The sequence below is a fragment of the Lutra lutra genome, chromosome 17 (genome assembly GCF_902655055.1).
Source record: "Lutra lutra chromosome 17, mLutLut1.2, whole genome shotgun sequence".
Lineage (NCBI taxonomy): Eukaryota > Metazoa > Chordata > Mammalia > Carnivora > Mustelidae > Lutra > Lutra lutra.
The window spans coordinates 44870996-44897609 of NC_062294.1; the positions used below are offsets into that span (position 1 = coordinate 44870996).

A 26614-nucleotide genomic window follows, 5' to 3' on the forward strand; every position below is an offset into this window, starting at 1 on the left:
CTTTGAACTCCTTATTAGGTTGACTGCTTATCTACATTTCATTCAGCTATTTTTTAAAAGATTTTATTTATTTATTTGAGGGAGATCACAAGTAGGCAGAGAGGCAGGTGGGGCGGAGTGGGGGGAAGCAGGCTCCCTGCTGAGCAGAGAGCCCAAAGAGGGGCTTGATCCCAGGACCCTGAGACCATGACCTGAGCTGAAGGCAGAGGCTTAACCGCTGAGCCACCTAGGCACCCCTCATTCAGCTATTTTTATGAGGTTTTGTCTTATTCTTTCATTTGAAACATATTTTTCAGTCTCACTTAGCCTCTTTATTTCTAGGTATTAGGTAGTTCAGCTACATCTCCCTGACTTGAAGGAATGGCCTTAAAACATAGAGATGCCCTGTGAAGCCCTGAAGTGTAATCCTCCCTGGCCACTAGAGTCAGGTGCTCCAGGGGTATCCAGTGTATGGGTTGTGTGCACCCTCTTGTCGTGGTGGGGACTTACTGCTGCATATGTGCTGGTAGGTAGGGCTGGCCCTCAGCCTGCCGAAACTGCCATGGGCATGCTAGTGAGCAGGGTGGTCATCCTGTTGACTGCAAGGCCTAGCCAACATGCAGGGTTGTGTGGGGGCACTCAGCAGCCTGTACCCTCTGGCATTAGCAGTCTATAGGGAGAATTAAAGAATGGCACCTGCCAGAGCAGAATCATTAGGGCACAGCAAGAAAACAAAAATACCATCCACCAGTGTCTCAGTCCCCAGGGAAAGGTCCAGGTTCCTTTTGCCTCTCCCAACAGATGCTCCAAGATTCGTAAGTGAATCTCCTTCATATATGATTTATGCATTCTTTGGTGTTTTTCTGCTGGTTTCCAGGCCAAGTGAGTCTGTGTAAGCCTTTTAAGAACAAGTTTTCCTTTATCTACATTTCTGTAGTTTTCCTGGACATATTCCCTGTTGGTTTTCAAAGTGAGGTGTTCTGGGGGCCTAGCTCTCCTGAATCTCTTGTTCCTCTGATAAAAATTCTATACCTTTGAGATACCTCCCAACCATGGAACACCATACCTGGGGTGTGGTTTTTCCTTAGCAAGACCATATCTGTGTTTATTCTACCCAGTTTCTAGTTCAGAGGAAGTTATTCCCACGTGTAGTCATAGATTTGTTGTGTTCATTGGAGGAAATAAGCTCAGGATCTTCCCATGCTGCCATCTTGAACCATTCTACTTTTAACCCTTAAATTTGAGTCATTGGTCAATTTCAAGGCAATTTTTATAAATGGAGTCAGTCAAGGGTCCATTTTAATTCTTTTACTTAGCTAGTAGTCCCAGCACCCAGCATTTTTTTTTTTTTTTAAAGAGAGAGAAAGAGAGAATGAGAAGGGAGGTCAGAGGGAGAAGCAGACTCCCCATGGAGCTGAGAGCCCGATGTGGGACTTGATCCCAGGACTCCGGGATCATGACCTGAGCCAAAGGCAATTGCTTAACCAACTGAGCCACCCAGGCAGGGCCCCCCCCCCCCAGCATTTCTTAAAGAGATTATTTGTACCCCCCATTGACTGGTCTTGGTATCATCATCAAAAATCAATAGAATATGGGGCGCCTGGGTGGCTCAGTGGGTTAAAGCCTCTGCCTTCAGCTCAGGTCATGATCCCAGGGTTCTGGGATTGAGCCCCGCATCGGGGAGCCTGCTTCCTCCTCTCTCTCTGCCTGCCTCTCTGCCTACTTGTGATCTGTCAAATAAATAAATTAAAAAAAAATCTTTAAAAAAATCAATAGAATATAGATGTTTGGTTTATTTCTAGACTCGCAACTCTATTTCACTGGTCCCTACGTCTCTCCTTACATTAGTAAGTTTTGATTACTATAGCTTAGAAGTAAATACTGAAATTGCAAAGTGAATCTTTCAGCTTTGTTTTTCCTTTTCAATATTGTTTTGGCTATTTGGGGCTTGTGAAATTCCATATGATTTTGAGGATCAGCTTTTCCAATTTGCAAAGGAAGACTGTGAATTTTAACAGGAATTGCACTGAATCTGTACATTACTTTGGGAAATGTTGCTATCTTACCAAAAATTCCCCAAAATTCATATGTTGAAGCCTTTAACTCATTGTGTGACTGTATTTGGAGATGGTGCCTGTAAGGAATCCCTTAAAGTTAAATGAAGGCATAAGGGTGGGGCCCTAATCCAATTGGAATAATGTTCTTATAAAAAGAGGAAGAGACACCAAGAAAGCACACATCCAGAGAAAAGGCCTTATGAGGATACTGCAAGAAGATGACCATCTGCACATCAAGGAGAAAGACCTTAGGAAAAATCTGCCAACACTCTGACCTTGGATATTCAGCCTCTAGAACTGAAAGAAATGAATTTGTTTCTTAAGCCAACCAGTCTGTAGTATTTTTCTATGGTAGCCCTTGTAAAGTTGCTCCCACTGGTGATGGTAAGAAAAGAGGCTACAAGGCAAATGGATCCGAGATGAACTTTATTGCAAGCACCCTTGGGCGAGGTTCTGTGACTCACAGAAAGAGGGGGGAGGGGGATAGTGAGTCGGGGGAGTCGCGCTGGGAGGGAGTTGGCGAGGTTCTTTTATCGGACTGAGGTAGGGCATAGCCTTGCGCCCACTGGGTATGTGGTGATCGGAGGGTATGGGGCGGGGGTGGTCCGTGATGGCCAGTTCCCAATTTGGAAGCTCCTGGGTGGAGAGTTTCAGTCTCCCGACGGTGACGTGGAGGCCACAGTGAGGGTGGCGGGATAGTCCGCCATTTTAGAGAGGGTTGGTGGGAAGATCCGCCATTTTGGAGCCCCGGTTTCCCAGCCGGCCCATCAGCCCTAGCACTCTATTACAATGTCTTCCAATCCATGAAAATGAAATGTGTTTATATTTAATTATGATTTTGATTTTGTTCAGCAGTATTTTGAAGTTTTCATTTCCTTAGTTGAATTCATTCCTAGGTTTTTTATTCTTTTGAATGCTATTATAAATAGAATCATAGTCTTACTTTCCTTTGGGGATTGTTAATTGTTGGTGAATATAAACACAATTGATTTTTATGTGCTGATCCTGTACCCTATAATTTTGCTCAGTTTGTTAGCCACACCAAAAAACTAGCTATTAGAGGTATCTTAGGCTGTCATCTACAAACAGTTTTCCTTCATCCTTTCTAGTTGGGATGCTTTTAATTAATTCATTTTTTATTGAGTATTTCTGGCTACAACTCTCAGTACCAAATTGAATATCAGTGGTAAAAGCGGACATTCTTGTTTTGATCCTGATGTTATCAAGATTTCAGTCTTTTACTACTGGGGATGATGTTAGCTGTGGGTTTTGCATAAATGCCCTTTATCATGGTAAGGAAATTCCCTTCTTTTCCTAGTTTGCTGAGCATTATTATCCTGAAAAGGTATTGACTTTTTTCAAATGCTTCTACATCAATTGAGAGGATGATGTGGGGTTTTACACCCCTTTGTTCTATTAATGTAGTGTTATGTAGATTTATATTCATAAACTGAACCACTTTGCATTCCTGGCATAAATCCCACTTTATCATGCAGTATAATCCCTTCAATGTACTACTGGATATGATTTGTTAGTATTTTATTCAGGATTCTTTTATCTGTGGCCATAAAAGACATTCATCTGTAGTTTTCATTTGTAGTGGTATTTTTGTCTAGTTTTGGTATCTAGGATACCAAACTTTGGTCTCACAGAAGGTTAGGAAGCATTCCCTCATCATCTTTTGGAAGAGTTTGAGTAGGCCTGGTGTTACATTTCTTTAAATCCACTGAGGATGCCATCTGGTTCTTGACTTTTCTTTTTTGGAGATCTTGAGGTACTGATTCAACCTTTTGTTATAGGCTGCTTTAGAGTTTTCTATTTCTTTGAGTTAATTTTGGTAATTTCTGTGTATGTAGAGATTTATACATTTAATTTACATTATATTTTTCACCTAAAATCCTTTAAAACTTTCATAAGAATAGTAATTTCTTTCATTTCCAATTTTAATTATTTACATTGTCTCTTTTTTCCTAAACAGTTTGTCACTTTTGTTGATCATTTCAGAGAACCAACTTTTGGTTTCATTGATTCTCTATATTGTTTATCTCTGTTTTAATCTATTTTCTTCCTCCAGCTGTGGATTTAGCTTACATCTTAATGAGAAAATGAGGAGCAAGATTAGGTTGACATTTTCTTTCTTTTTTTTTTTTTTAAAGATTTTATTTATTTATTTGTTAGAGAGAGAGAGAGGGAGCGAGCATGAGCAGAGGCAGAGGGAGAAGCAGGCTCCCCGCTGAGCAAGGAGCCCGATGTGGGACTCGATCCCAGGACGCTGGGATCATGACCTGAGCCGAAGGCAGCCGCTTAACCAACTGAGCCACCCAGGCATCCCTGACATTTTCTTAAGTTTCTTAAGTTTTCTTTCTGAGTTTTGTTTTTATTGCCTTTCATAAATTTCAGTATATATTGTTTTTATTGTACTTCATCTCAAAGTACTTTTTAAAAATTTTCAGTGTTCTTAAGATTGTTTATGCACCACACCCAGGGCTCCATGCAATGTGTGCTCTCCTTAATATCCACCGCCAGTTTCACCTAACCCCCCTCCAAATCCTATAGTTTGTTTCTTAGAGTCCACAGTCTCTCACGGGTTGTCTCCCCCTTTGATTTCCCTCAATTCACGTTTCCTTTCCTTCTCCTAATGTTTTCTGTGTTATTCCTTATGCTCCACAAGTAAGTGAATCCATAGGATAATTGTCTCTGCTTGACTTATTTCACTCAGCATAATCTCCTCCAAAGTACTTTCTAATTTACATGGTGATTTCCTTGACTACCAGTAAAGAGTATGGTGTTTAATAAAAATTAATATACTATCTATAGTTTTCTTTCTATTATTGATGCCAAGTCTCATTCTATTGGTGAGAGAGGATACTTTGTAGTCTTTTATTTTATTTTATTTATTTGACAGGCAGAGATCACAATTAGGCAGAGAGGCAGGCAGAGAGAGAGGAAGGGAAGCAGGCTCCCTGCTGAGCAGAGAGTCCGATGCAGGGCTCGATCCCAGGACCCTGAGATCATGACCTGAGCCGAAGGCAGAGGCTTAACCCACTGAGCCACCCAGGCGCCCCTGTAGTCTTTTATTTTAAATAAGAATTGCTTTATGGCCTAACACTCAGGCTATACTGGAGAATGTTCATGAGAACATTACTGACATACTGAGAAGAATGTGTATCTGCTGTTGTTGGGTGGAGTGTCCAATGTATTGGTTAGGGCTATTTGGGTTTTAATATTATTCAAGTCTTCCAGTTACTTACTGATCTTTTGTCTGTATGTTTTATCCACTAAAGAGATATTTATGTCTCCATCTATTGTCGTGGAACTATTTTTCCCTTCAATTCTGTCCATGTTTACTTCATATATTTTAAGTGTATGGTGCATATATCTTTATCTTCTTGATGAATTGATCCTTTCATTATTATATCATTTTCACTTTCTCTTGTAACAATTTTAACATAAAACACATTTTGTATACTAATATAGCTACCCCAGATTGCTGGTTTCTATTTTCATGGAATATCTTTTTCCATAATTTGATGATGTATCAAATGAGTCTCTGGCATGCAGTATATAGTTGCATTGTCTTTTCTTTCATCTTTAAAATCCATTTTGACTCTTGTTTTTTAATTCCTAAGTTTAGTTCATTTACATTTAAAATGATTACTGATAATGCAGGACTCATTCTGCTGTTTTACTATTTTCCATACATGATATGATACCTTCTTATCCTAGTGTGCCATTTGTAGTCCCCTTTCTTTTTTAGTATACTCTTTAATTTAAAGAGGTTACTGTGGGGATTACAGTTAACATTCTAACTTTATGCCAATCTACTTTGAATTAATGCCAAATTAGTTCAGTGACACATTACCTCTGCTCCTATCCAACTCTGTCCCAAATTTTTGTTGTAATTTCGCAAGTCACATCTTTTTTTTTTTTAAAGATTTTATTTATTTATTTGACAGACGGAGATCACAAGCAGGCAGAGAGAGGAGGAAGCAGGCTCCATGCTGAGCAGAGAGCCCGATGTGGGGCTCGATCCCAGGACTCTGAGATCATGACCTGAGTTGAAGGCAGAGGCTTTAACCCACTGAGCCACCCAGGTGCCCCTGCAAGTCACATCTTTATACATCACGTGCCCATTGACATAGATTTAGAATTGTTTTATGAATTTGTCTTAATCATGTAGCAAACAAGAGATAAATCAGAAATACAATAATACTAGCTTTCATATACTACGTAGTTACCTTTGGTGGTCATCTTTATTTCTTCGTATGACTGAGATACTATCCCATGTTGTTTGTCCTTTTATTTCAGCCTTTAGAACTCCTTTCACTGTTTCTTGCAGGGCAGGTCTAGTAGACAAAAATTCTCTTGCCCTTTGTTTATCTGGGAACTATATTAATATTTCCTTCATTTTCAAAGAGCAGTTTTGCCAATAAACACTTGGTTGGAAGGACTTCTGCCCTCCCCCCTAGCACTTTAATTTTTTATCCCATTATCTTCTGGCCCACGTGATATCTCATGAGAAATCAGCTGTTAATTTTATTGATGATCCCTTGTCTCCTCTTCTCTTGCTGCTTTCAAGATATTCTGTCTTTCAGTGATTTCATTTTATTCAGTGTGGACCTCAGACATTATCTTCGTTGAAGTTCACTGAGCTTCTTGGATGTGTAGTTTCAGGTCTTTCATAAAATTTGGGATACTCACTGTTATTCACGTATATGGATGGCAGTTAATGTCAGCAGTTGATTACCTCAGCTGGTGCATTTGACACCACTACCTATATATTACCCCAGGTTGGCTCTGTTTTTTTATAATATGGTGGTTGGATTCCAATATGGAGCACCCCAAGATTGAGCATTCCAAGACAACTGGACTAAAGCTATAGGCTTTTTATAACCTAGCTTCAGAACCTTACTTCTGCCATATTCTATTGGTCAACCAAACCATTAAGAACATCTCAGATTCAGGAGGCAAGGAATTAGATAAAGGACGCCTGGCATATTTTTAACCCATCAAAGATATCTTGTTGATTCCAGGAAAGTTATTTCCACAGCAAGCAAATGACAGAGAAGAAATGTCAAGGATAGGTCTCCCATCTTCTGCGTGGGAAGGGAAGGATTTAGCAATGTCCTACACCTGTACTAGTGGGAGGAAAACCCCTGCATTAAAGACAGAGATATAGGGAAGTCAGGGGTGAAAAAGGAAAAAAAAAATCGTGCTTCCCCAGGATAAGAGAAAAAAGTGCTACTTCAGCGATGCTCCTTGGAATGTAAAGGGAGAAGGAAGAATAATGATGGCCTCCAAGAATTCAGAATATTTGAGACCCTTCTATGGCTAAAACCTCCATCATCATCACCTTCCAGGTACCCTATGAGCATCCATGTTTAGTTAAAGGCTCAGGGGAGGGAACACTGTCTGCCACTTTTTAGGCATATTTTTATTTTTAGGCATGAGAATATTCCAGATGAGGCACTTGAGGCTGCAGGTCATCTGGAATACACACAACCACATTCTTAAATGTAACTTACTAAGTAATCTTCTCATTCAGTCAAATGATTTTACTCTGAAGAATATCTAACTCACTTTTCACCAGGAATCCCTACTCACTCCCTATACCCAATAACTGTGCATCACATTTTAAATAATAATTGGCCAATTCTGGCGTAGATATTTTTCCAATTTACTTAGCTTAGATCTTTTTCCAGTTTAATTCTCACACCAAGCCCATTTTACAGATAAGGAAAATGAAGCTTCAAGATATAATTTTCCAAGAACATGGAGAAAATGGCACAGCTAGGAATAAATTTTGTATCTAGTTAGGGCCACAGTGTTTGCCCTTTACAATGTTTTATCCTTAAGACTCAATAAAATTCATATTTGTCATAAGGATAGTCTATATGATTAATTCAGCAACTATGTAGTAATTATCCCTGATTAAGAATATACCTTCTGCCACTGTTGGTGTAAACAGGTACTTAAATGTATTTAATTTATGAAAGTCCAGTCCAAGATTGTGATGTTAGAAGATACTGAACTCACCTCCTCCACAGACCAGATCTCTATCTATTTATACATCTTCCTCCTGAAGAAGAACTGAAGAATGACTGAACAGCTTCTGCAAAACAAAAGACAGAACAGCAAGACAGATAGAGACATGGTAATGGAGGGAACCCCTACCCCCAGTGAAGTAAACTGCAGTGGGAAAGGACAGAAGAACCAGAAGCAGATTCATCTTCTGGGGCACAGGTAAAAAGCCATGGCTTAAAAGAGCAACTACTATATAAAAGACCAAACCCTAGGGGTGCCTGGGTGGTGCAGTGGTTTAAGCATCTCACTCTTGATTTTGGCTCAGGTCATGATCTCAGGGTCATGAGATGGGGCCCTATATTGGACTCTGTGCTCAGTGGGGCGTCTGCTTGAGATTCTCTCCCTCTGCCCCTCCCCTCCAGCTCACACGCACTTGCTCTCTCTTAAGAAAAAAAATCCAAGCCTGGAACTCTCTCCACCTTGGTGGGGCTGGTGAGCACCATGATTTACACAACCCCTCCATCTTGAGAGTGTAGGCTATGGCAGGGTCCAGATCCCATAGCTGGCCTGTTGCCTCAGAGAGGCATGTGTTCCTAGCCTACACCAGCCCCAGATGCTTGGGCATTAAAAGAGCAACTGACATATCAAAAAGCCAGCCCTAGAACTCTGCCAAATGCTGGAAAAGCTGCTGGAATTCTCTCCAGATTGGGAGAGCTGGTGAGAAACATGGTTTACACTCCCCCTCCATCTGGGTATGAATGTGAGCAGGATCCAGTACCCTAAATGGTCTGCCACTTCACTGAGCCCCAGCTATCCCACCAAGGTAGACATGGGGCAGTGTATACCAGGACACTCCTCATCAGTGCTCACTACAGCTCCAACCATTGCATCAAGGTGACCTTGGAACATTCTAGGCCCACACCACTTCACCTTTTATATATTTTTAAAAGATTTTATTTATTTATCTGACAGATCACAAGTAGGCAGAGAGGCAGAGACGGAGGGAAGCAGGCTCCACACTGAACAGAGAGCCCGATGCGGGGCTCGATCCCAGGACCCTGAGATCATGACCCGAGCCAAAGGCAGAGGCTTAACCCACTGAGCCACCCAGGCGCCCCACCACTTCACCTTTAGATGGCTTGCTCGAGCACCCCCAACAGAATACTCCAGGACCACCTCATTAATGCCTACTTCAGCCCTGCCAAAGGACTTCCTGCAGACAGCTCTGCCCTTCGTGAATTACCCCAGGAACCAATGGCCTGTGCCAGCTTTGGTTTCACCCACTTCACCAGGGCACACGCTACAGTGAGCACCCAGGGACACCCCAGCTTGCATCTACCTCAGCTGTTCTGCTAGGTCACCCTCAGTGTAGAGAACCCTGGGACATTCCCAAATGGGATCCCCCTCAGCGTCAGCTGTCCTCCCATGGCAGACCACACTGGCCAATGCCCATCTCTGCTCCATCCATCCTGCATGGGCACTATCTACACAGACCAAGAAAACCCAGACTTATACTCACTTCAGCTTCAGTTGTCCTGCCAGGGTGTCCTCTGCATGTAGAATCCAAGGACCACTCCACTCTACATCCATGTCAGCCTTTGCTGTTCCGCCAGGGTGTCCTCTGCACAGAGAGCCCAGGGACTGTGTGCCCACTTCAGCTTGTGCTCTCCTCAAAGGTACCTTCTGTGTGTAGGGTCCCAGGACACCTCCCCTTGGACTTACATCAGCATCAGCTTTTCTGCTGGGAACCTTCTATGTGGAGTGCCTCAGGACCATTCCAGTGTGTGTCCACTTTGGCCCCAGCCATCCTGTCAGGGCAGCCCCAGCACAGAGACTCCACCACCCCCAGCCCATACAACCCACAGCTCCAGCCAGCCAGCGAAAGTCACCAAGCACACATAATCTACATGGGATGACTGTACACAAGAACCAGTGAATTCTACCAAAGAAGAGTTAATATGCTTTCTCTTCAAACTATTCCCAAAAATAGAAGAGAAATGAATGTGTCCAATTCACTCTACAAGGCCAACATTATTCGGATACCAAAGAACCACCCCCAAAAATAAAATTACAGGCCATTATTCCTGATGAACATAGGCACAAAAATATTCAACAAACTATCAGCAAATTCTATTCAACAATATATTTTAAAGTATAGTTCTCTACAATAAAGTGGGATTAATGAATTCAAAAATGGTTCAATCTTTGCAAAACAATATACTACATTAAGAAAATGAAGGATAGGGGCACCTGGGTGGCTCAGTGGGTTAAAACCTCTGCCTTCAGCTCAGGTTGTGATCCCAGGGTCCTGGGATCGAGGCCCACATCAGGCTCTCTGCTCAGCGGGGAGCCTGCTTCCTCCTCTCTCTGACTGTCTCTCTGCCTGCTTGTAATCTCTGTCTGTCAAATAAATAAAAATCTTTTAAAAAAATGAAGGATAAAAATTATGATCATCTCAATAGATGCAGACAAAAGATTTCACAAAACATAACATGCAATCATGATCAAAAACAAAGTGGGTACAGAGGGAACATACCTTGACATAGTGAAGCCCATATGTAAACAAAACCTACAGCTGACATCACATGTAATGGTGAAAAACTGAAAGCTTTTCCTCTGGGATCAGAACAAGAAAAGCATGTCTATTCTCACCACTATTATTCAACACAGTACTGGAATTCCTAGTCAAAGCAATTGGACAAGAAAAAAAATAGAAGGTATCAGTATAAGAAGTTAAACTGTATCTGCAGATGATGTGATACATAGAATACCCTAAAGATTCCACCAAAAAACTACTAGAATAAGTGGATGTAGTAAAGTTGCAGGATAAAAAATTAATACCAGAAACTCAACAGGAGATTGAAGAGAAGAGCAGCAATTGTAAGAACAGAAAGTTGACCTCTTTCTGAAGGGTAAGATGTGCGGAGAAGTGAATCCAAGCGACATGAAGATAGACTGTGATGGGGGAGGGGGAGGAGGGTCCACCTCCTGGCAAGCGGTTGAGCAGCGGAGCACAAAATCAGAACTTTTAGAAGTCAGCTCCACTGAGGGATGTCGCTCCAGAGGTTAAGCAGGGGGATGGAGCCCTCTTGGGGACAGTGTGTTCTCAGGTCCCATGGGGTCACAGATCGGGGTGTTTAAGTGTGGCAGAGCTCCCAGGTACTAGAGCAGGGAAGCCGACTGCAGAGACAGAGCTGAGGAGTGAGCACTCAGCTCAGGGTTACCTTAAACTGTGATCTGTGTCACAGTTGGACCACTGATCTTTGAGCAGGGACCCCAAAAGTGGCAGATTAGAGGAGACTCACCTTCCTCCCCCAGAGGAGCAGCGGCAGGAGTCTGCTGGGTTTGGAGACTCCAAATGGGACTGTACACCAGAGACCCAATACACTCAAAGGCCAGGTGAGCTCAGAGCATGGCCGAAGACCAGGAAGAGGGGAGGGTTTGACTGCTTTTCTCTGAGGGAGCACTGAGGAGTGGGGCCCTGAGCTCTAGGCTTCTCCAGGCTGGAGATTGGGAGACCACCATTTTCATTCCCATCCTCCAGAGCTCTACAGAAAGCATTCAGGGAACAAAAGCCTCGAGAACAAAACCAAGCAGGTGTCTTAACCTGGCCCTGACAAGGGTGGTGCAATTCCACCCTGGGCAAAGACATTAGAGAGTCACTGCTACAGGCCCCTCCCCCAAAAGATCAGCAAGAACATCAAGCCAAGACCAAGCTTATAGATCAAGGAGAACAGTGGAACTCCAGAGCTAGGGGAAAGCAATCCATGGAATTCATGGCTTTCTCCCCATGATCCTTTAGTCTCCCAAGATTAAGGTTTATTTTATTTTTTTATTTTGTTACCCTTTCCTCTTTAACATTTTTTTACACATTTTTTAAAATTTATTTTCAGCATAACAGTATTCATTGTTTTTGTACCACACCCAGTGCTCCATGCAATCTGTGCCCTAATACACACCACCTGGTTCGCCCAACCTCTCACCCCCCCCACCTCTTCAAACCCTTCAGATTGTTTTTCAGAGTCCATAGTCTCTCATGGTTCACCTCCCCTTCCAATTTCCCCCAACTCCCTTCTCCTAACTCCCCATGTCCTCCATGCTATTTGTTATGCTCCACAAATAAGTGAAACCATATGATAATTGACTCTCTCTGCTTGACTTATTTCACTCAGCATCATCTCTGCCAGTCCTGTCCATGTTGCTACAAAAGATGGGTATTCATCCTTTCTGATGGAGGCATAATACTCCATGTGTATATGGACCACATCTTCCTTATCCATTCGTCCATTGAAGGGCATCTTGGTTCTTTCCACAGTTTGGCAACCGTGGCCATTGCTGCTATAAACATTGGGGTACAGATGGCCCTTCTTTTCACTACATCTGTATCTTTGGGGTAAATACCCAGTAGTGCAATTGCAGGGTCCTAGGGAAGCTCTATTTTTAATTTCTTGAGGAATCTTCACACTGTTCTCCAAAGTGGCTGCACCAACTTGCATTCCCACCAACAGTGTAAGAGGGTTCCCCTTTCTCCACATCCCCTCCAACACATGTTTCCTGTCTTGCTAATTTTGGCCATTCTAAGTGGTGTAAGATGATATCTCAATGTGGTTTTAATTTGAATCTCCCTGATGGCTAGTGATGATGAACATTTTTTCAAAGTATAGGGATAGAGGGAACATTCCTGAACTTTATCAAATCTATCTATGAAAGACCCACAGCAAATATCATCCTCAATGGGAAAAAGCTTGCAGCCTTCCTGTTGAGATCAGGAACACGAAAAGGATGCCCACTCTCCCCACTCTTGTTCAACATAGTATTAGAAGTCCTAGCAACAGCAATCAGACAACAAAGAGAAATAAAAGGTATCCAAATGGGCAATGAAGAAGTCAAACTCTCTCTTCACAGATGACATGATTCTTTATATGGAAAAACCAAAAGACTCCACCCCCAAACTACTAGAACTCATACAGCAATTCAGTAACGTGGCAGGATACAAAGTCAATGTACAGAAATCAGTGGCTTTCTTATACACTAACAGTGAAAATACAGAAAGGGAAATTAGAGAATTGATTCCATTTACTATAGCACCAAGAACCATAAGATACCTGGGAATAAACCTAACCAAAGAGGTAAAGGATCTGTACTCGAGGAACTACAGAACACTCATGAAAGAAATTGAAGAAGACACAAGAAGATGGAAGACCATTCCATGCTCTTGGATCAGAAGAATAAACATTCTTAAAATGTCTCTACTGCCTAGAGCAATCTACTTTTAATGCCATTCCGATCAAAATTCCACTGGTATTCTTCAAAGAGCTGGAGCAAATAATCCAAAAATTTGTATGGAACCAGAAGAGACCCCGATTCGCTAAGGAAATGTTGAAAAACAATAAAATTGAGGGCATCACATTACCTGATTTCAAGCTTTACTACAAAGCTGTGATCACCAAGACAGCATGGTACTGGCATAAAAACAGACAGACCAGTGGAACAGAGTAGAGAGCCCAGATATGGACCCTCAACCTATGGTCAGTTAATCTTCGACAAAACAGGAAAAAATATCCAGTGGAAAAAAGACAGTCTCTTCAATAAATGGTGCTGGGGAAACTGGGCAGCTATATGCAGAAGAATGAAACTCGACCATTCTCTTATACTGTACACAAAGATAAACTCAAAATGGATAAAAGACCTCAACGTGAGACAGGAATCCTAGAGGAGAACATAGGCAGTAATCTCTTCGATATCAGCCACAGCAACTTCTTTCAAGATATGTCTCCAAAGGCAAAGGAAACAAAAGCCAAAATGAACTTTTGGGACTTCATCAAAATCAAAAGCTTCTGCACAGCAAAGGAAACAGTCAAGAAAACAAAGAGGCAACCCAAGGAATGGGAGAAGATATTTGCAAATGACAGTACAGACAAAAGATTGATATCCAGGATCTATAAAGAACTCCTCAAACTCAACACACACAAAACAGATAATCATATCAAAAAATGGGCAGAAGATATGAACAGACACTTCTCCAATGAAAACATACAAATGGCTATCAGACACATGAAAAAATGTTCTTTTAACATTTTTTAAACTAGATATCTTAACAATACTTTATAAAAAAACTTTTTAAACCTTCATTATTATAGTCATATTTTATCCTTCATTGTATTTTACCTTATTTTTTTTTGTATACATACAGAGTATTTTTTATTCCTAAAAAATTCTGGGATACAGTTATTTCTTATAGATCAAAATATACCCTAAATCTACCACAGGGCTTTTAGTCTCCAGCCTAACACATTCGCTCCTCTTTTCTTTGTTTTTCCCCTTTTTCCAATCAACTTAGCAATTCCTTTCTTAGAATTTTTTAAAAAAATTTCATCTTTATGGTCATATTCCATCCCTTCATTGTGTTTACCCTTATTTTTGTATACTTTAATTTGGGGAGGTAGTTTCTTCTAAGAGACCAAAATACACCCAAAATCAAGTAGGTGGCTCTGTTCTATTCACTAGTCTAATACACACACACACACACACACACACACACACACGTGTGTGTGTGTGTGTGTGTGTGTGTGTGTGTGTATATATATATATATATATAATTTTTTACCCTCTATCTTCTCCCCCAGTATGGGGTCTCTTCTGATTTGGTTAGCGTACCTTTTTTTCTGGGGTCTTTGCCACCCTTTTAGTATTTTATTCTCTCATTCATATATCTTATCTGGATAAAATGACAAGGCAGAAAAACCAAAAAAACAGAACGAGAGGCAGTACTGACAACTAGGGACCCAATCAATATGGGCATTGGTAATATGTCAGATCTAGAGTTCAGAATGACAACTTTCAAGGTGCTAGCTGAGCTCAAAAAAGGCATGGAAGATATTAGAGAAACCCTGTCTGGAGATTAAAATCCCTTTCTGGAGAAATAAAAGAACTAAAATCTAAACAAGTTGAATTTTTAAAAAGCTATTAATGAGGTGTAATAAAAAATGGAGGCTCTTACTGTTAGGATAAAGAGTCAGAAGAGAGAATTAGTGATATAGAAGACCAAATGATTGAGAATAAAGAAGCTGAACAAAAGAGAAACAACTACTGGACCACGAGGGGAGAATTCGAGAGCTAAGTGATATCATAAGACAAAACAATATTAGAATAATTGGGATTCCAGAAGAAGAAGGAGAGGGGCAGAAGGTATATTGGAGCAAATTATAGTAAAGAATTTCCCAAATATGGTCAAGGGAACAAGCATCAAAATCCAGGAGGCACAGAGAACCCCCTCAAAATCAATAAAAATAGCTGCAAACCCCATTATCTAATAGTAAAACGTAGTGACAGAACATCCTGAAAGCAGCTTGGGACAAGAAGTCTGAAACATACAATGGTAGAAATATTAGATTGGCAGCAGACTTATCCACAGAGACCGGGAAGGCCAGAAAGAACTGACATGATATATTCAGAGCACTAAACAAGAAAATATCCAGCCAAGAATACTATATCCAGCTAGGCTGTCATTGAAAATAGATAAAAAGCTTCCAGGACAAACAAAAACTGAAAATTTGTAAACACCAAACCAGCCCTACAGGCAATATTGAAAGGGGTCCTCTAAGCTAAGAGAGAGCCTAAAAGTAGTAAGCCAGAAAGGAACAGAGACAATATGCAGTAACAGTCAATTTACAGGCAATACAATGGGATTAAATTTATATCTTTCTATAGTTACCCTGAATGGGCTAAATGGGCTAAATGCCCCCAATTAAAAAACACAAGGTATCAGAATGGATTAAAAATAAATACATGAATATGCTGTCTGCAAGAAACTCATTTTAGACCCAAAGACACCTCCAGATTTAAGGTGAGGGGGTGGAAAACAAATTAACATGCTAATCGACATCAAAAGAAAGCTGGGGTGGCAATCCTTAAATCAGATAAATTAGATTTTAAGCCAAAGACTATAATAAGAGATGAGGAAGGACACTATACCATACTCAAAGGGTCTGTCCAACAAGAAGATCTAACAATTTTAAATATCTATGCCCCTAACATGGGAGCAGCCAACTATATAAACCAATTAATAACAAAATCAAATAAACACATTGACAATACTACAATGATAGTAGGGGACTTTAACACCTCCCTCACTGAAATGGACAGATCATCCAAGCAAAAGATCAATAAGGAAATAAAGGCTTTAAGTGACACACTGGACCAGATTGACATCACAGATATATTCAGAACATTCCATCCCAAAACAATAGAATACACATTCTTCTCTAGTGCACATGGAACATTCTCCAGAATAGATCACATCCTGGGTCACAAATCAGGTCTCAACCAGTAATAAAAGATTGGGATCATTCCCTGCATATTTTCAGACCACAATGCTCTGAACCTTGAACTCAGTCACAAGAGGAAAGTTGGAAAGAACTCAAATACATGGAGGCTAAAGAGCATCCTACTAAAGAATGAATGTTAATCATCACTAGCCATCAGGGAGATTCAAATTAAAACCACATTGAGAGGGGCGCCTGGGTGGCTCAGTGGGTTAAAGCCGCTGCCTTCGGCTCAGGTCATGATCCCGGGGTCCTGGGATCGAGCCCCGCATCGGGCTCTCTGCTCATCAGGGAGCCTGCTTCCCTTCCTCTCTCTCTCTGCCTGCCTCTCTGCCTACTTGTGATCTCTGTCTGTCAAATAAATAAATAAAATCTTTAAAAAAAAAAAAAAACCACATTGAGATACAGCCTTACACCAGTTAGAATGGCCAAAATTAGGAGGACAGCAAACGACGTGTGTTGGAGAGTATGTGGAGAAAGGGGAACCCTCTTACACTGTTGGTGGGAATGCAAGTTGGTGCACCCACTTTGGAGAACAGTGTGGAAATTCCTCAAGAAATTAAAAATAGAGCTTCCCTATGACCCTGCAATTGCCTATTGGGTATTTACCCCAAAGATACAGATGTAGTGAAAAGAAGGGCCATCTGTACCCCAATGTTTATAGCAGCAATGGCCATGGTCGCCAAACTGTGGGAAAAATCAAGATGCCCTTCAATGGGTGAATGGATAAGGAAGATGTGGTCTATATACACTATGGAGTATTATGCCTCCATCAGAAAGGATGAATACCCAACTTTTGTAGCAACATGGACGGGACTGGAAGAGATTATGCTGAGTTAAATAAATCAAGCAGAGAGAGTCAATTATCATATGGTTTCACTTATTTTTGGAGCATAACAAATAACGAGGACATAGGGAGATGGAGAGGAGATGGGAGTTGAGGGAAATTGGAAAGGGAAGTGAACCATGAGAGACTATGGACTCTGAAAAACAATCTGAGGGTTTTGAAGGGGCCGTGGGTGGGAGGTTGGGGGAGCCAGGTGGTGGGTATTAAGGAGGGCATGTATTGCTTGGAGCACTGGGTGTGGTGCAAAAACAATGAATTCTGTTATGCTAAAAAGAATGAATGGGTCAACCAGGAAAGCAAAGAAATGAAAAAATTCATAGAAACAAATGACAATGAAAACACAACTGTTTAAAACCTTTGGGACAAAGCAAAGGCAGTCCTGAGAGTAAAGTATTTAGCAATACAAGCCTTTCTCAAGAAATAAGAAAGCTCTCAAGTGCACAACCTAACACTACATGTAAAGGAGCTAGAGAAAGAACAGCAAAGGAAGCCTAAACCCAGCAGGAGAAGAGAAATAATAAAGGTCAGAGCAGAAATCAGTGAAATAGAAACCAAAAAACAGCAGAACAAATCAACAAAACTAGGAGCTGGTTCTTTGAAAGAATTAATAATATTGATAAACCCTGGCCAACTTATCAAAAAGAAAAGAGAAAGGACCCAAATAAATAAAATCATAAATGAAAGAGGAGAGATCACAACCAACACCAAAGAAATACAATTATAAGAACATATTATACCAGCAAATTTGACAATCTGGAAGAAATGGATGCATTCCTAGAGACATATAAACTATAGAAAACCTGAACAGACCCATAAACAGTAAGGAGATTGAAGAAGTCATCAAAAATCTCCCAACAAACAAGAGCCCAGGCCCAGACGGCTTCCCAGAGGATTTCTACCAAACATTTGTTGTTGTTGTTTTTAAGATTTTATTTATTTATTTGACAGAGAGAGAGAGAGACCACAAGTAGGCAGAGAGGCAGGCAGAGGGGGAAGGGTAAGCAGGCTCCCTGCTGAGCAGAGAGCCTGATGTGGGGCTCAATCCTAGGATCCTGAGATCATGACCTGAGCCAAAGGCAGAGGTTTAACCTACTGAGCCACCCAGGTGCTCCTCTACCAAACATTTAAAGAAGAATTAATACCTATTCTCCCGAAACTGTTCCCAAAAATAGAAATGGAAGGAAAATTTCCAAACTCATTTTATGAGGCCAGCATTACCTCAATCCCAAAACCAGACAAAGACCCCATCAAAAGGGAGAATTACAGACTAATATACTTGATGAACACAGATGCAAAAATTCTCACCACAATACTAGCCAATAGGATCCAACAGGACATTAAAAGGATTATTCACCACAACCAAGTGGGATTTATTCCTGGGCTGCAAGCCTGCTTCAACATCCAAAAATCAATCAACATGATACAATACATGAATAAAGGAAAATAAGAAACATATGATACTCTCAATAGATGCTGAAAAAGCATTTGACAAAGTATAGCATCCTTTCTTGGTCAACACTCTTCAAAGTGTAGGGATAGAGGGTACATTCCTCAATATCATCAAAGCCATCTATGAAAAACCCACAGTGAATATCATTCTCAATGGGGAAAAACTGAGAGCCTTTCCCCTAAAGAACACGGCAGGGATGTCCACTATCACCACTGCTATTCAACATAGAAGTCCTAGCCTCAGCAATCAGACAACAAAAAGAAATTAAAGGCATCCAAATCGGCAAAGAGGAAGTCAAACTCTCACTCTTTGCAGATGATATGATACTTTACGTGGAAAACCCAGAAGACTCCTCTCCAAAACTGCTAGAACTTAAAGGATTTCAGTAACGTGTCAGGATATAAAATCAATGCATAGAAAGCAGTTGCATTTCTCTACAACAACAAGAAAGAAGAAAAAGAAATTAAGGAGTCAATCCCATTTACAAGTGCACCCAAAACCATAAGATATCAAGAATAAACCTAACCAAAGAGGCAAAAAATCTGTTCTCAGAAAACTATAAAGTACTCATGAAAGAAACTGAGGAAGACACAAAGAAATGGAAAAATGTTCCACACTCATGGATTGGTAAAACAAATACTGTGAAAATGTCTATGCTACCTAAAGCAATCTACACGTTTAAGGCAATCCCTATCAAAATACCATCAATTTTTTTTTTAAATATGTAACAATCCTAAAATTTATATGGAACCAGAAAAGACCCCGAATAGCCAGAGGAATGTTAAAAAAGAAAGCCAAAGTTGGTGCCATCACAATTCCAGACTTCAAGCTCTATTAGAAAGCTGTCATCATCCAGATAGTATAGTACTGGCATAAAACAGACACATGGATCAATGGAACAGAATAGAGAGCCCAGAAATAGACCCTCAATTCTATGGTCAACTAATCTTCGACAAAGTCGGAAAGAATGTCCAATTGAAAAAAGACAATCTCTTCAACAAATGGTGGTGGGAAAATTGGACAGCAGAAAAACGAAACTGGACCATTTCCTTACACCACACACAAAAATAGACTCAAAATGGATAAAAGATTTCAATGTGAGACAGGAACCCATAAAATCCTTAAGAGAGAACACAAGCAACAACCTCTTCGACCTCAGTTGCAGCAACTTCTTCCTAGAAACATCACCAAAGGCAAGGGAAGCAAGGGCAAAAATGAACTATTGGGATTTCATCAAGATCAAAAGCTTTTGCACAGCAAAGGAAACAGTGAACAAAACCAAAAGACAACTGACAGAATGGGAAAAGATATTCGCAAATGACATATCAGATAAAGGGCTAGTATCCAAAATCTATAAAGAACTTATCAAACTCAACACCCAAAGAACAAATAATCCTATAAAGAAATGGGCAGAGGACATGAACAGACATTTCTGCAAAGAAGACATCCAGATGGCCAACAGAGCCCTCAGGTCCCATGGTGTAGTGGTTAGCACATCTGCCTTACAGATGGCCAACAGACACATGAGAAGTGCACCACATCACTCGGCATCAGGGAATACAAATCAAAACCACAATGAGATACCACCTCACACCAGTCAGAATGGCTAAAATTAACAAGTCAGGAAACAACAGGTGCTGGCAAGGATGCAGAGAAAGGGGAACCATCCTACACTATTGGTGGGAATGTAAACTGGTACAGCCACCCTGGAAAACAGCATGGAGGTTCCTCAAAAATTTGAAAATAGAGCTACCCTTCTACCGAGCAATCACACTACTTGGTGTATACCCTAAAGATACAAATGTAGTGATCCGAAGGGCATGTTCACCCAAATGTTTATAGCAGCAATGTCCACAATAGCCAAACTATGCAAAGAACCTAGATGTCCATCAACAGATGACTAGATAAAGAAGTTGTTTTATATGCAATGGAATACTATGCAGCCATCAAAAGAAATGGAATCTTGCCACTTGCAATGATGTGGATGGAACTAGCGGGTATTATGCTGAGCAAAATAAGTCAATCAAGAGAAAGACAATTATATGATCTCCCTGATATGAGGAATTTGATAACCAGAGTGGGTGGTTTGGGGGGTAGGGAAGGGAAAAATGAAACAAGATGTTATTGGGAGAGAGACAAACCCTAAAAGAGACTCTTAATCTCAGAAAACAGAGGGTTGGTGGGGGGAGGGGGAATGGAGCGGGTAGCTGGGTTATGGACATTGGGGAGAGTTGTGATATGGTGAGTGCTGTGAAGTGTGTAAGCCTGACTATTCACAGACCTGTACCCATGGGGCAAATAATACATTATATGTTAATAATTAAATCAGTAAAAAAATTAATACCCAGATATTGGTAGCATTCTGTATACTCATAGTGAAGTAGCAGAATGAAAAGTCAAACAAACAAAAAACAAAAAACAGCGTCCCTTGTGGCTCAATCAGTTAAGCAGCTGCCTTCAGCTCAGATCATGATCCCAGGATCATCTGGGGAGTCTGCTCCTCTGCCCCTCACCCAGCCTGTGTTCTCGCTCACTCTCTCTCTCAAATAAATAAAATCTTTTTAAAAGAAAATAAAAATGAAAAATTCCATTTACAGTTGCACCAGAAACAATAAAATACCTAGGAATAAACTTAACCAAGGAGGTGAAAGACTTGTACTTTGAAACTACAAAACACTGTCAGAAAAAAAACTGAAAAAATGACACTTTTTTTTTTATGACACAAAAAAATACATATTTCATGCTCAAGGATTTGGAGAATTAATACTGTTAAAATACCCAGACTGCATAAAGCAATCTATAGATTCAAAGCAATCCCTAACAAATACAAGTATTTTTCACAGAACTAGAATAATGCTAAAACCAAAAAAGACCCAGAAGAGTCAAAGCAATCTTGAAAAAGAACAGCTGGAGGTATCACAATCCAGATTTCAAGATATACTACAAAATTACAGTAATCAAAACCATATGGTACCAAAAAAAAAAAAAAAAATGAGTCAAGGAAACAGAATGGAGATCCCAGGAATAAAGCCCACATTTATATGGTCAGTTAAACTATGACAGAGGAAACAAGAATATACAATGGGAAAAAGTCTCTTCAATAAATGTGCTGGGAAGGAAACTTTGCAGGTCAGAAGGAAGGGGCATGATACATTTAGAGTGCTAAAAGGAAAAACCTGCACCCAAGAATATCCTATCCAGCAAACCTATCATTCAGGATAGGAGAGATAAAGATTTTCTCAGAGAAAAAGTCTACCACTTTTTGTGGTAGACAATAAACCAGCCCTACAAGAAATATTGAAGGGGATTCTATGAGTGAAAAGGAAAGAACATGAGTGAGAGTATAAAAAGTAAAACATAAAAGCATTAAATATAAGTATTTCTGTAAAAAAAAAAACCTTAAAATACAAAGATGTAAAATATGAGGCTATATACCTAAAAAGTAAGGGAAGAGTAAAAAAATGGGTTCAGACTTAAGCCTCCATAAACTTAATATAGACTACTATATGCAGAAGATGTTGTATACAAAACTAATGCTACCACAAGTCAAAAATCAGTAATAGATATGCAAAAAATAAAGGGAAAGGAATCCAAATATATCACTAAAGAAAGCGAACAAATCACAGAAGATAGCAAAAGAAAAAAAGATCAGAGAAAACCTATAGAAACAACTACAAAACAAGTAACAAAATAGCATTATGTATCAATAATAACTTTGAATGGAAAAGGAGTAAACATCCAAATAAACATAGGGTGACAAAGTGGATAAAAAAACAAGACTCATCTATATGCTGCCTACAAGAGACTCATTTCAGACTGAAAGACACCTGCAAATTACAAGTGGGGGGTTGGAGAATTATTTATCATGCAAATGGATGTCAAAAGAAAGCCAGTTTAGCAATACTTTGATCACTTTAGACTTTAAAACAAATACTCTTAAAAGAGACAAAGAAGGACACTGTATAATCATAAAGGAGACAATCCAACAAGAAGATATAACAACTATAAATATTTATGAACCCAACATGGGAGCCCCAAAATATATAAAACAGTGAATAACAAACATAAAGGAAATAAGTGATAGCAATACAATAACAGTAGTGGCCTTTAACATCCCACTTACACTGATGGCCACATCATCCAATCAGAAAATCAACAAGGAAAGAGTGGCTTTGAATAACACAATGGATTTAATGGATTTAACACATACATTCAGAACATTCTGAAGGCATATTCTTTTCATCAAGTGCACAAGGCACATTTTTCGGAATAGATCACATATTAGGCCACAAAACAAGTCTCAACAAATTCAGAAACACTGAAGTCATACCAATGTATCCTTTCTGACCACAACACTGTGAAACTAGAAATCAACCACGAGAAAAAATGTGGAAAGGGCACAAATACATGGAGGTTAAATGACATGTTACTAAACAATGAGTCAATCAAGAAATCAAGGAATAAATAAAAAATTACATGTAAACGAATGAAACTGAAAATGCAATGGTCCAAAATCTTTGGGATTCAGCAAAAGCAGTTCTAAGTGTGAAGTTTATGGCAATACAGGCCTACCTCAAGTAGCGAGAAAAATCTCAAACAACCTAATCCTACCCCTAATGGAGCTAGACAAAGAACCACATACAAAACCCAAACCCAGCAGGAGGTTGGAAATAATAGAGATTAGAGCAGAAATATATGATATAGAAATTTTAAACAATAGAACAGATCAATGAAACCAGGAATTGGTTCTTGGGAAAAAAATTAATAAATCTCTAGCTAGACATATCAAAAGAAAGAGAAAGGAGTCAAAATCACAAATGAGACAGGAGAAATAATAACCAGCACTGCAGAAATAGTTATAAGAGTATATTATGAAAACTTACATGCCAACAAATTGGACAACCTAGCATAAATTCCTACAAACAAAAAACCTACCAAAACTAAAGCAGGAAAAAATAGGAAATTTGAACAGACAGATTACTATCAAGGAAATTGAATAGGTAATCAAAAAATTCTCAACAAACAAAAGTCCAGGACCATATGGCTTCACAGGAGAATTCCACCAAACATTTAAAGAAGAGTTAATACTTATTCTTCTCAAACTATTCCAAAATATACAAGAGGAAGGAAAACCCAGAGTTATTCTATGAGGCCAGCATTACCCTGATACCAAAACCAGATAAAGACACCACAAAAAAAGAAAACTAAAGGCCAATATCTCTGATGAACATAGATGCAAAAGTCCTCAATATCCAAAATATCGGCAAACCAAATCCAACAATACATTTAAAAAAATTCACAACTATCAAATGGGATTTATTCCTGGGTTGCAAGGTTGATTGAATATTAACAAATCAATCAATGTGATACATCACATCAATAAGAGAAAAGATAAAAGCCATATGATCATTTCAGTAGGTGCAGAAAAAGCATCTGACAAAGTACAACAATTCATGATAAAAACTGTGAATGAGGTAAGTTTATAGGGGAACATACCACAACACAATAAAGGCCTTATCTGAAAAACCCACACTGAACATTATACTCGGTGGGGGAAGAATTCAGAGCTTTTCCCCTGAGGAATAAGAAACAAGGATTTCCATTCTCAGCACTTTTATTCAACATAATACTAGAAGTGCTAGCCACAGCAATCAGACAACAAAAAGAAATAAAATGCATCCAAATCAGCAAGGAAGGAATAAGTAAAACTTTCATAATATGCAGATGACATATTATGTATAGAAAACCCTAAAGACACCATCAAAAAACTTCTAAAACTGATAATTCAGTAGTCTCAAGATACAAAATCAATGTACAAATATCTTCTCATTTCTAGGCATTAATAATAAAGCAGTAGATGGGGCGCCTGGGTGGCTCAGTCGTTAAGTCTCTGCCTTTGGTTCAGGTCATGATTCCAGGGTCCTGGGATCGAGCCCTGCATCAGGCTCCTTGCTCAGCAGGAAGACTGCTTCTCCCTCTCCCACTCTCCCCTGCTTGTGTTCCTGCTCTCACTGTCTCTATTAAATGAATAATATAAATATAATCTTTTTAAAAATAATAATAAAGCAACAGAAAGAGAAATTAAGATAATCCCATTTATAACGGTACCAAAAATAATAAAATATGTAGGAATAAACTTAATCAAAGAGGTGAAAGACCTATACTCTGAAAACTCTAAAATGCTGGTGAAAGAAATTGAAGACACAAGGAAATGGAAAACATCCCATGTTCATGGATTGGAGGAACAAATATGGTTAAAATGTCTATATTACTCAAAGCAATCTAAACATTTAATACAATCCCTATCAAAATACCAACAGCATTTTTCACAGAGCTAGAACAACAAAAAAAAAAATCCTACAGTTTGTATGGAACCACAAAAGACCCTGAAGAAAGCAATCTTGATAAAGAAAAGCAAAGCTGGAGGTACTAAAATTCCAGGCCCCAAGGTCTATTACAAAGCTGTAGTAATCACCCCCAAACTACTAGAACTCATACAGCAATACAGTAATGTCTCAAGATACAAAATCAAAGCATAGAAATCAGTTGCTTTCTTATACAATAAAAATAAAATATAGAAAGGGAAATTAGAGAATTGATCCCATTTACTATAGCACCAAGAACCATAAGATACCTGGGAATAAACCTAACCAAAGGCGTAAAGGATTGGGGCGCCTGAGTGGCTCAGTCATTAAGCATCTGCCTTCAACTCAGATCATGATCCCAGGGTCCTGGGATGGAGCCCTGGATCAGACTCCTGGCTCTGTGGGAAGCCTGCTTCACCCTCTCCCACTCCCTCTGCTTGTGTCCCCTCTCTCACTGTGTCCTCTCTGTCAAATAAATAAACAAAATCTTAAAAAAAAAAAAAAAGAGGTAAAGGATCTGTACTCGGGGAACTACCGAACACTCATGAAAGTAAGTGCAGATGTCACAAAAAGATGGAAAAGCATTCTATGCTCATGGATCAGAAAAATAAGCATTGTTAAAATGTCTATACTGCCTAGAGCAATCTATACTTTCAATGCCATCCCAATCAAAATCCCACCAGCATTTTTGAAAGTGCTGGAACAAACAACCCTAAAATTTGTATGGAACAAGAAAAGACTCCAAATCACTACGGAAATGTTGAAAAAAAAACAGGGGCCATCATGTTGCCCGATTTCAAGCTTTACTACAAAGCTGTGATCACCAAGACAGCATGGTACTGGCACAAAAACAGACACATTGACCAGTGGAACAGAGTAGAGAGCCCAGATATGGACCCGCAACTCTATGGTCAAATAATCTTTGACAAAGCAGGAAAAATATCCAGTGGAAAAATTACAGTCTCTTCAATAAATGGTGCTGGGAAAATTGGACAGCTATGTATAGAAGAATGAAACTTGACCATTCTCTTACACCATACACAAAGATAAACTCTAAATGGATAAAAGACTTCAATGTGAGGTAGGAATCTATCAAAATCCTAGAGGAGAACACAGGCCTCTTCAACACCTCTTCAACATCAGCCACAGAAACTTCTTTCAAGGCATGTCTCCAAAGGCAAGTGAAACAAAAGCAAAAATGAACTTCTGGGACTTCATCAAGATAAAAAGCTTGTGCACAGCAAAGTAACAATCAACAAAACAAAGGCAATCCACGGAATGGGAGAAGATATTCGCAATGACACTACAGGCAAAGGGCTGATATCCAAGATCTATAAGGAACCCCTCAAACTCAACACTCAAAAAAAAAAAAAAAAAAGACAGTCACATCAAAAAATGGGCAGAAGACATAAATACACTTCTCCAAAGATGACATACAAAAGGCTAACAGACACATGAAAAAATGTTCATCATTAGCCATCAGGGAGATTCAAATCAAAACCACATTGAGATACCGCCTTACACCAGTTAGAATGGTCAAAATTAACATGACAGTAAACAACAAGTGT

The 26614-nt window shown here is 39.7% G+C and overlaps 2 long non-coding RNA genes across 2 annotated transcripts in view; one reads left to right on the plus strand and one right to left on the minus strand.

Moving 5' to 3' along the window:
* The window catches only part of LOC125088479 (uncharacterized), an 81926-nt gene that overhangs the window by 33795 nt on the left and 21517 nt on the right, over nucleotides 1-26614 (minus strand). The window lies entirely within an intron of this gene.
* On the plus strand, nucleotides 1792-18341 carry LOC125088476 (uncharacterized). The gene is made up of 4 exons (XR_007123712.1): nucleotides 1792-2734; nucleotides 6789-6791; nucleotides 14946-14952; nucleotides 18329-18341. It is a non-coding gene; the product is annotated as an uncharacterized LOC125088476 (long non-coding RNA).